This window comes from Amblyomma americanum, chromosome 4 (assembly GCF_052857255.1).
Source record: "Amblyomma americanum isolate KBUSLIRL-KWMA chromosome 4, ASM5285725v1, whole genome shotgun sequence".
NCBI lineage: Eukaryota > Metazoa > Arthropoda > Arachnida > Ixodida > Ixodidae > Amblyomma > Amblyomma americanum.
In genome coordinates, this window is record NC_135500.1 from 82,770,209 (window position 1) to 82,782,458 (window position 12,250).

Here is a 12,250-nt window from a genome sequence, read left to right on the forward strand (position 1 = left end):
TTTTTGATACCTTATACCCAAACCCCAAGGTATCTGTCAGGCACTTTGCTACCAAAAATGGGAAAATCAGTCTTGCTTGTTATTCTTCAGCTTTGCTGTGAATGACGTGAAATTTTGGGAATGACACTTTTCTTTTTTGAAAAAAATCTTCATCGTTCCGCCCTCTTTTTAGAGAGCGATCAGGTTTGGAATGGAGGGGAGCCATAAAAAAATTTAGTTTTTCTGCCACGGTGCCAGCCACCCACCACGGAGCCCAACAAGGGGACGGGACAGCCACTTGCACGCAAGTCCTGCCCACGCCAGCTGTACACCTCAACTATAACCAAATATGACGAAACCCAGGGTAGTTCGCCACACAAGGTTAACCCTAGCCGCCCATGAATAAATGAAAAAACCAAGAAACGACGAGGAGACAGGACAGTAGTCAGAAAGAAGACCGGAAAGTAAAAGATGTAGAGGAGGACAGGAAAAGGCGACTGCCGATTTCCCCCGGTTGGGTCAGGCCGGAGGTGCCGTCTACAGGAAGCTGGGGCCAAAGTGGTGTGTTGCTTCCGCCGAGGGGCCTTAAAGGTCCAAACTCTCAGCATCGGCTCAACCACCAGGATCCCCTTTTCCCCGGACACGGCGATGCCACGCACGGCGAGGCGCGGGTGCTCGGGTCCGTGGTGATGCACAGTTCACCATCATCCCCTTGCGGGGATGTCCCTGCGGATGCTCGGGAACCCGTGGTGTCGCCACTCACCAACGCCTGCGAGTTGCAGACGCCCCCCTGCGGGGATATTTTTTCTTTGCTCCTGAGATGCCCGCCCACGCAAAAGGAACACTGTATCCAACTGGGCATTCCAAATGGAAAGAAATGTACTCAATTTGTCAGCCAACTGGACTCGTGAATCCAACTGTGCAGCACAATTGCTTTTCTTACTTCCAGGTGGGCAGCCCAATGATCCTACTATTTCAAGTGTACCATTAAATGAGGTAGAACTGCAGCGTAAATTAGACATTCCAAGTGGAGCTTCCAACTGGTTTCAATTGGACGTTCCAATTGTAAGCTCCAATTGAAATGTTCAATGTCCAATTGGAGCTTCCAGTTACATGCGTCCAATTTAATCTTCTAATTGGCTTCAAACGGAGCTTCCAATTGGAAAATTCAATTGGAAGTCAATGATTTCCATAAATGCAATCTGCATATTGCTCTTTACAAGCACAGAACAGTGAAATCATGAGGTTCTTGGGAAAAGAAAATCTGCTGAAGTGTTTTCATCATTTCCAAATCACTGCAGTCGTGTTTAAATACAACAACTTCACTCAGCGGGCCAGCGCCACTGGCTTCAGAGCGTGGGTCCAATGAATGATGTATATACGCCCAAAGAAAAAAGATATATTGACTACTGAGGTTTTGTATCACCTCTTCAGGCTTTTAGTGTTTGTTTTATGGTTATGGTTTATGTGTTATGCATACTTAATTGCCTATAGCCCACTTCGAGCTGTCACTTCAGTTGGGAGCCAATAGTTACCCAAGAGTTCCTGTATGCTGCAGATGGTCAAATACACAACTGGAACGAATTGGATGTCCACTTGTTTCCAAAAACACAATTAGAATCAAGAGGACAATTCAACTGGAACATCCTATTGCAAGTTCCAGGTATTCCAGTTGGTTCTAACAACACAAATGGGAATTTTCCAATTCGACACAATGGTTTTTTCGCCTGGGCCAAGAGTTGTGGAAAAATACTGATCAATTCAGTATTGTGTCACCTCTTCAGTACTGTAGCGTTCCTACAGGGTTTATGTGTCATGCATGCCTGCCTATTGTCCACTTGGACTTGTCACGAAGTTTGGAGTCAAAAGTTAATCTCCTTTAAAAGCTCCAGTTGGAGCGTCCGTTTGGAAAGCCCCATCTATTCCAAATGGGAGCTTCCAATTGGTTCCAAATACGCAGCTGGCAACTTTTCAATTGAAAGCCAATTATTTCTCTTTGACTAGGCAGGTATTCTAAGTGGACGTTGCAATTGCAGATACACAGCGGTTCCAAGTAAACAACTGGTTGCCTGGGATGGGATGGAAGAGGGAGTGGACCAATCGACCTCCCTCTCGCTTATTCTTGCGAGAGGAGGAGGTTAGGAGCAGAAGAAAGGGGCAGATCACTGCACTGGCTCGGGCCGGCCCGAAAGCCCGGGTCGGAAGATGCGATGTTTCGCCGAGCCTGGGACGGACCCAGACTTGAAGTCGCGGGCCCGGGCCGGGCTCGAGCCCATACATAGAGGGAAAATAATAATAATTGGTTTTCGGGGAAAGGAAATGGCGCAGTACCTGTCTCATATATCGTTGGACACTTGAACCGCGCTGTAAGGGAAGGGATAAAGGAGGGAGTGAAAGGAGAAAGGAATAAAGAGGTGCCGTAGTGGAGGGCTCCGGAATAATGTCAACCACCTGGGGATCTTTAACGTGCACTAACATCGCACAGCACACGGGCGCCTTAGCGTTTTCCCTCCATAAAAACGCAGCCGCCGCGGTCGGGTTCGAACCCGGTAACTCCGGATCAGTAGTCGAGCGCCCTAACCACTGAGCCACCGCGGCGGGTGGAGGAAAAAATAATAATAATAATTGGTTTTTGGGGAAAGCAAATGGCGCAGTATCTGTCTCATATCTTGTTGGACACCTGAACCGCGCCTAAGGGAAGGGATAAAGGAGGGAGTGAAATAAGAAAGAAAGAAAGAGGTGCCTAGTGGAGAGCTCCGGAATAATTTCGACCACCTGGGGTCTTTAACGTGCACTGACATCGCACAGCACACGGGCGCCTTAGCGTTTTGCCTCCATAAAAACGTAGCCGCCGAGGTCGGGTTCGAACCCGGGAACTACGGATCAGTAGCCGAGCGCACTAACCACTGAGCCACCGCAGCGGGAGGAGGAAAAAAAATAATAATAATTGGTTTTTGGGGAAAGCAAATGGCGCAGTATCTGTCTCATATCTCGTTGGACACCTGAACCGCGCCTAAGGGAAGGGATAAAGGAGGAAGTGAAATAAGAAAGGAAGAAAGAGGTGCCGTTGTGGAGGGCTCTGGAATAATTGCGAACACGTGTAGTCTTTGACGTGCACTGACATCGCACAGCACACGGGCGCCTTAGCGTTTTGCCTCCATAAAAACGTAGCCGCCGCGGTCGGGTTCGAACCCGGGAACTACGGATCAGTAGCCGAGCGCCCTAACCACTGAGCCACCGCGGCGGGAGGAGGAAAAAAATAATAATAATAATAATTGGTTTTTGGGGAAAGCAAATGGCGCAGTATCTGTCTCATATGTCGTTGGACACCTGAACCGCGCCTAAGGGAACGGATAAAGGAGGAAGTGAAATAAGAAAGGAAGAAAGAGGTGCCGTAGTGGAGGGCTCTGGAATAATTTCGACCACCTGGGGTCTTGAACGTGCACTGACATCGCACAGCACACTGGCGCCTTAGCGTTTTGCCTCCATAAAAACGTAGCCGCCGCGGTCGGGTTCGAACCCGGGAACTACGAATCAGTAGCCGAGCGCCGTAACCACTGAGCCACCGAGGCGGGTGAGGAAAAAATTGAAAATTGGTTTTCAGGAAAGGAAATGACGCAGTAACTGTCTCACATATCTCGGTGGGCACCCGACCCGCGCAGTAAGGGAAGGGATAGAGGGAGTCAAAGAAGAAAGGAAGGAAGAGGTGGCGTAGTGGAGGGCTCCGGAATAATTTCGACCACCTGTGGATCTTTAACGTGCACTGACATCGCACGGCACACGTGCGCCTTTTGCGTTTAGCCGCCATCGAAACGCGGCATGTAGGGCCTGTCTCCGGTTTTGATTCAGTATTGCAAGGTGAAGTGCACTCGGGGCGTTCTAGCCGCAACACGTATCAAACAAAGACATGGTAGGGACTGAGAAAAAAGTTCCTCGGTGGTTATTTATTTTTTGGTATCTTGTACAAATGCACGTTTTTGTCGCGAAAGAAATAATACGAACAGAGCGTTTTTTTTCCTGCTTTGGTCTGCTGCCCGGAACATCTAAGAAATTACAGAATCCCGGCGCTGAAAGCTTTCCAGGGAGTTCATTTGTGCGAAATGATAGAAAGCTTAACTACGTCGTTTGCAGACAGAGTTTAATCGGCGTCACTCATTTTCGCACTCTCTTCGACCCGTCCAACGCGCGAGGTGAAAAACCACGCAACCTAAAGCGGGCTCTATATACAGAGCTACTCGTGCACCATGCAATGCACAGCTATAGCTGATGATCTGTGTGAGCGCTACCTATGCCGCACAGAGAACCCACAAGGTCTTGAGTTCTAGTATGCAGGACAACCGAACACGGACCTGGACGCTTCTTTCGCGCTCTATGACTTGAAAGCAGCCATAGCCAAAAACGAGAAGGGGTACGGCTGCCGGTCGCGATCGCATTACAGTTACGCTGCTTCCGAACCTGCCCAGGCGTATCTTCGACACCTAGACTGCATCAATCGCATTTGGGACGGATTTCTCCTCCCTAGCGAATGGAAAACCTTCTTCGTATAGTTTTCATTCCTAAGCCCGGAAAGACAGTACACTTTGACAACATGAGACCCATTGCGCTAAACTCAAGCGTTGGGAAACTCATGGAGACGATGGTTCGAGACCGGTTGTCTTTCAATTTCGAATCCAAGGGTCTGTTTGCAGACACCATGTACGGGTTCCGCCCGCACATGTCGGCCCAAGACGTACTCTTACAACTCCGCGAGGACATCATCGCTCCTCAGACACCCACACGCAGAGACCGCGCTATTCTGGCATTAGACCTCAAGGGCGCCTTCGATAAAGTCAGACACGGCAGCATACTGTCCAACCTAAGGCGCACAAATTGCGGGGAAAAGGCGTTAAGCTACGTCCGGGACTTCCTCTCCCAACGGCAGGCCCTGCTGCGGATCGATGATCAGGAGTATGGACCTTACCGCATGGGTACCAGGGGCACTCCTCAGAGCGCTGTGCTGTCGCCTCTGCTGTTCAAAATAGCAATGATGGAGCTACCTTCCCTCCTGCAGCGGGTGGGGCGGGTGCACCACGCAATATATGCCGACGACGTAATACTATGTGCTAACGAAGGCCGTATCGGTGATATGGAGAAGAATCACCAGAAAGCCGCGACCATAGTCGAGACTTACGTCAACTCATGCGGGCTCGCTCTTGTCCAAGCCAAGCCCGAGCTACTGCACATTCGTGCCTGCAAGACCGACTCCACCTCGATGTGCGTTACCCTCCGCGAGGGTCCTGTCAGCGAGGTTGACGAGATCAGAGTCTTGGGCCTACGCATTCATCGCTGGCTAAAATTCGACATCACCATCGCCAAAATCAAGCGCGCGGGGGAAATGGTAGGCCGCAGGCTACGACGCGTGTCTAACCGTCGCGGTGGCTTGCGCGGACGCGATGCGCTCCGTCTCGCTCAAGCTTATGTCACCAACTGCATCCTGTACTCGGCGCCGTACCTCCGCCTGAATGCAGCTAACATGAAGCAGTTGGACGTCATTATTCGCAAAGTCGTGAAACGAGCTCTGGACCTCCCAATTACCACCTCCATGGCCCACCTCACGGCCCTCGGGGTGCTCAACACCAACTCTGAGTTGCGAGAGGCTCATCTGCTGCAGTCGCTGCAGAGAATCTGCTGCACTATACTCAGTCGCCTCAAAATAAACATATTCTGTGTCCTGGAAGAACCACTCGGTACCCCGGAGCTGCAGCGCCACAGGCTATGGGTCGAACCCGTGCCACACAACATGACTGCACACACACACGAAGGCCGGAGAACAGCGCGGGCTCTGGCGCTGGATGCACAACATAATTCCAGACCCGGTGTGTTTGTTCTACGTTCGACTCCATCGGGCCACTACACGGCAGCCGTAGTCCACCAGAACTTGCAAGCCAATGGGCTCTCCTTCCGCGCCGAGAATGCCCACCGGACAGAAGAAGTCGCTATCGCCCTCGCGGTCGCAGACCCCCAATGCAAGGTTGTCGTATCAGACTCGCGTTTCGCTTGCGAGAGCTATGTCAAGGGCGAGGTATGTCCTTTAGCCTATGACATACTCTGTAACGCCGTTAAAGACGACTCCGAGCACACGCCCAGACGCATCGTGTGGGCGCCAGCCCACCATGGACTCCGTGGTTGAGAAGCTGCGAATTCGGCTGCCCGAGCACTTATCCTCCGGGCACGTACTTCCGCGTCCTCCCCAACCGATGAGCCTAGCCGACCGCTTCTGCGGTTTCGAGACGTCGTCGACTATTACAAAGACAGGCATCGCCAGTTACAGTTCGGACTACAGGGACGCGGACGAAGATGTCGGCATTCACCAATTGCTCCGGCTCATCCTTTCTATTTCCTTAATAAAGGTTTGCTCTCTCTCTCTCTCTCGCGGAGCAATGACCGGACGCGCACGCCCTGCCGCGTTGAACGATGCAGGAGAGGAAGTTAAATGGTATTTTTCAGGGATTGAAAAACAGCAGTGAAAAACCGCTCTCGTAGTTTCTAAGGCGCAAAGTCCAGCAGCGGTATTCAGTGCACTCAAATATCTGTAGCGGAATCTGCTTTTGTGTAACGAAGCATGCGCATTTGGCAACAAGAAACCTATGTACACGGTGTGAAAATAAAGCCAGCTCCCTTTCCCGTCTTGGCAACACGAGTGTGATGTTGTTATTCCTGCGGCCTGCACAGCCGTAGACGATACATGGTGTCAGAAGTGGGATACGAACCCACGCCACATTAATAAAGCTGTGCAAGGAGAGCTTCAGCCATACGAGTTGGTACTGAGTGTTGTGAATGGTGTGCTCTTCAAAGACTCAAAAGTCGTTGCTCCTCAGAGACTTCGGACAGAAAAGCTGGCTAAGTTGCATGGCGGCCATATAGGAATGAAAAAATGCAAGCAGAAAGCACGCCTATTAATGTTTTGGGCTGGGATGGCAGAGGGCATTGAAGGCATGATTAAAAGGTGTCCCACCTGTAAGGAGTATGCCCACCGCCAACCTGGTGAACCACTCATGACGATACCGCCGCCAGGACACCTCTGGTTTCGGGTGGGTGTAGACCTCTTCCAGTACGCTGGCAAATTATACGACGTCGTGTGTGACGCACCTTCGAATACCCAGAAGTGGAATACCTGGAGGGTATCAGCTCTCGAACAGTAATTTCAAAACTCTCTTCCATTTTTGAATGCCAGGGGATCACATTTGAAGTGTGCTCTGATAATGGGCCCATCCACGTCCAGCGAGTTTGTATCATTTGCAAGAGAGCACGAACTTTCCTCTCTCTAAAGGTCTCACCAAAAAGGACGTCCAAATTGTAAAAGGCATCCTATAGACGACCAAGTCCCCCAATGGAAAATTAATTTTGGGTCTACTGAACCCCAGAACTTCTCCCATAGTTGATGGTAGACCACCCGGTGAGCTGCTCCTGGGCCGTCGACTGCGCACTCGCCTTCCACACTTCACTGCCGTGCGACCAAAGCAAGTTGAAAAGCGTGGGTCAGCCGACTCTGGATCACCTACGACCCCACTACGTCCTGGCGACTGTGCCAGCGTCAGGGATAACCATTCATGGAAGACCAAGGCACAGGTTCGAAGAATGGTCGCGCCACGCTCATACCATGTCGTCACAGAGGATGACAGAGAACTGCGCCGAAATCGACATATTCTGCCTTCGCAAGACAGGTATCAGACGGAACAAATACCAGCGACGACTTCCATCATCCTAGAAGACATTCGCGCACCGACGAGGGAGTCAGCGCTACCATCCGCACAGTCAGAAGCTCTGGATCCCAGCCCACCAATAAATTCATCAGACAGTGATGCGTTATGCCCAATCACGCCACCGTCAGCAGCCCACGACGCTCTTCAAGGACACGTCGTCCAAGCCATAAATTTATGTATGATTGTTCTTTCGGGCAAGTCATTGGCATGAGAGTGGCAGTTTTCCCAAAGGAAGGGTTATGTAGAGGAATCGGCGCTTTTGTAACGAACCACGAGCATCTGGCAACAAGGAATCTATTTATACAATGTCAAAATAAAGCCAGCCCTCTGTCCCGTCTTGGCAACCCGAGTGTGGTGATGACGTTATTCCTGCAGCCTGCACGGTGGTAGACGATGGAATAATCATGTGCCGATTACTCCCTTGATCGTGGAGTTGTTGCCAGGTGCCAGGCACTGTATTCCGTTAAAGGGACTATGCAATGAAAAAACAGTCGCTTGTAAATGTTTTCAATGCTTAGAAATGATGCTAAGAAGCGTTCACACTGTAAGGTTTCTGGCGACAGCCGGTGGTCTGATTCAGCTGCGTATTCGGCCAGGACACCTGCAACCGGGGTCACTGCACGGCGATAGGCATTTTGGTTCCCACGCTCGGTCCTCGCGAGGTTTATTGGATTCGAGACGGAGGATTCCACTGCCGTTTGAAAACAACATTGTTCGCGGAAAATCGTGCGGCCCGGAGCACCCCTTCAACTATGCCTGCTCGCCGGCGTCTAGCCTATTCGGACTTCCCGGAAGACGTGGCCGGCTGGAACGTGAGAACTGTCGTTCGGAAGCGAAGACACCGCTCTCTCTGGTGGGGGCGATTGTCCAGCGGCACCCTCTTTCTCCGGCGAGGCATGTGACGGGGCCGTGTCCCTATGTGAAGTGGTGTGTGTGTACGACAACGCAAGTTAGGCCACGCCCAACCTGGCGAATACTTCCTCGAACCTGGGGAATCCTAGGGACCGGGCCCCTTTTAAACCGGACGACGAGTGCCGTAAGAAAAGAATCCTCGATCATCCTCAGATCTTCTCAGATCCTCCGACCTTCCCCCATCACCCTCCAATGGGTTCCAAAATCTTGTAAATAATGTAAAATAAACCGCCTGTACAGTTTCCTTCATAACCAAGTCCGACAACGTCATTCGGAGAAGGGACCTGCGGCGCTGAAAGAGTCAGCTCACTCAAGGACCCCTCGTCCCCAACAACACCAAGTATGAGTCTTCGGAACTGAGTCTTCAATTTATTATGAACTTTTTAAAACCGTGTTATTTTTAAATTCGCGGGCCGATTGGTGTGCTCGTAGTGACCGATTTTGCAACTAAATTTGTGAATAAAAACGTCACTGTACCCACGACGTCACCAGGCCACCACACGCTGTCATTCGCTGGAGCCACGGCAGCCACGACGTTACGGGCACACTTCCTGTAGCCGTGAAAATCGTCTGCTCGTGCCGCCGCGCCACCCTGTCGGGCAAGCGCGAGCTAGGGCATTGCCTTCGCGCATATGGTTTCAATTTTCCTCTGCCGCGTCCTTTTGTCAGGAGTTCCGGAGCCACTCGCAGTGGCTCGCCGAGTCGCTACTGTCGACGCTGCATAGGGCTCGATGCCCATCGCGGCCGTAAGAGCGAGCAGTCGCGCCTCGATGTCCGGGTCCGTTACTGCTAACTACAACAGACGACAAGCAAAGAAACCCGACGCGCGCCGCAATCACGCCGCCGACGCTGCTGCTGGGGTGCTAGGAGCGACAACCGGAAGTTGCAAAAGGAACGTCAGCGGATGACGTATTCATGGGCGGGGCCCAGTCCCAGAGCTGTTTTCTTTATTTTTGTCTGGTGCCCCGCGTGTACGAGTTGAGGGGGGAGAGGAGGCGCGTAATTTTTAATCGCCTATATCTTGGTTGTTATTGATGCTAGCTTAAAAATTATTGCGCTGGGGTGAAGAGTGATGAAATGCCTATCTTTCGTCTGCTTTACGTAATCTCAATTAATTTATTGCATAGTCCCTTTAAAGTCGTGCGATCACTCTCTTGTTATACGCTGTAATGCGACCTCGTACGTGACATACAAAAACCAATCTAGGAAGGTTTCATTTCCTCAGGCTTCCTACAATCGATATCCACGAGATGCAAGGTAAAAAAAAAATAATAATGGACGCTCTTTACCTATAGCCAATCGCTCTTTTTATGGCAGCTGGAAATGACGCTAACATCGCAAGTCGGAAACAATAAATATTGTCTTTGCTTGCAATATTGCAAACAATGTGCGCTTACTTTTATCCTGTTAATATCGACTGTTAACAGTGCAATATCTGCTACACGTGTCTTCCGCCTCGTTCAAAATGTGGCGCTAGAAGTTAAAATAGCGAAAATCAACGCTGGCAACTGCGCCGGTCTCTGTAATGGTGATGATGAAAAGTGCGGATGCGCATCGCAGATTATAGTTAAAGGGATGACATTACGCAGCTGGCAGTGTTTCATGCATGACTACACTGCACGGAGCTGCTAACGCCGGGGCGCATGAAAGTTTAGAATGCCGCAGAAGTTGCTCCAGGCGAACGCATGCGTGCGCGCCACACAAAATAACCGCTCGGTGAACCCTACAAGGCGAATTTTCGCCCACTTGAAAATAAAGCAGCTGTCATAGTGCGCGACGCTTGAATCTATGCCTAAATGCGCGCATTAAAACGACAACGGCACAGAGTTTGAATTTGCAGCCCACTTCCCAGTGCCGATTCTTGCCATCTTCAGCGCCAAACTTCAAGCGAAGCAGCGGACGCGGTATAAGCATGTTTATTAAACGACAAGGACAAGGGTAGCGATGTGCTGGGAGTGGTGAGGGAATACGTCTACTTAGGGCAGGTAGTGACAGCTGATCCGGATCATGAGAGGAAAATAACTAGAAGAATGAGCGTGGCGTGGAGCGCATATGTCAGGTTCTCTCAGATAATGAATGGCAGTTTACCAGTATCCCTCAAGAGATAAGTATACAACAGCTGTATCTTACCGGTACTCACCTATGGAGCAGGAACGTGGAGGCTAACGAAAAGGGTTCAGCTTAAGTTAAGGACAACGCAGCGTGCTATGGAAAGAAAAATGATAGCTGTAACGTTAAGAGATCTGAAGCGGGCAGAGTGGGTGAGGGAACAAACGCATGTTAATGACATCCTACTCGAAATCCAGAGGAGGAAATAGGCTTGGGCAGGGCATGTAATGCGAAGGAAAGATGACCGCTGGTTCGTAAGGGTAACGGAGTGGATTCCAAGAGAAGGCATTCGTAGCAGGGGGTGGCCGAAAGTTAGGTGGGCAGATTAGATTAAGAAGTTTGAGGGGATACGATGGCCGCAGTTGACAAAGGACAAGGTTAATTGGAGAGGCATGGGAGAGACCTTTGCCCTGCAGTGGACGTAGTCAGGCTGCTGCTGCTGATGATGATGATGCAGCGGCCAATTTAAGTTCAAGTTTATTTTCCTTTCCTACAAAGGAGGAGTGGGGACACTAAAAGCAGTGGTAACAGCTTGACTGAAGGCCCCGACTCCTTGAGATAGTGGCAGTACAGAAGGAAGGCGAAGGTCACATCATTCACATCAATTTGGAACGTCATGGGTAGGCCACACAGATCCGCATTTACGCTAAGCGCGAACACACAAGTAAGAAATCGCAATACACACATGCACTGAAAGCAAATGTTTGCAAATAACTAGAATATACAGTATAGACGTCACAAACAATGAACAAGGAAATTCATATGTCTGCTTATTTCACAGACAGAAATTGTCACTGCAGTAGTCGCGGATTGTGTGGTTTGAATTGCTGGTAATATTAAAATTGTCATGGCCTAATTTGTCTAGCAAGGCGGGAAGGTTGTAACTTAAAGACTGGTTCATAGAGTGAGTTATTGGTGTTGGAGTGATCCAAGTTCCTTTGTGTCACGTGTTACGGCAGCTGTTGTTTTCTCTCAGTTGTCCAAGCACAGTGAAGGGATTATCACGTTGTTGTCAAGAGTATTTATAGCGTAATAGAAGCCTGTAAATGTATAATGTGAAGACTGGAAGGTTTATAAAGATATTTCTTGTGGGAAAAAGGAATGGCACATTCGCTATGGACCGGACGGCTTTTTTCTGCAGCAAATGCAATCTATGAAGATTTGCTACCTTTGTTGTTCCCCAAACCAAACTGCAATATTGGATATGAGTTAGTTCTATTACGCGTCGTAGAGCAGCATCTTTTCCCTTACTGGAAAAATATGTCTAAAGCGAGCAAGTACACCTAGAGCTGAGAAAACTTTCGAACAAATGTGTTCTATGTGCGCGTTCCAAGTTAGTCTGTTTGAAAAGATAACTGTGAGACGAAAAGCGCGAAAAAACACACGAACGCAAAGAGAGACGAAGGACAAGCGCTAACTTCCAAATGACCTTTATTAGAAACATCAAAAGATATACAGGCACATGAAAGGGGGGAAGACAGAAACTAACAATGAGAGCAGCATACAAA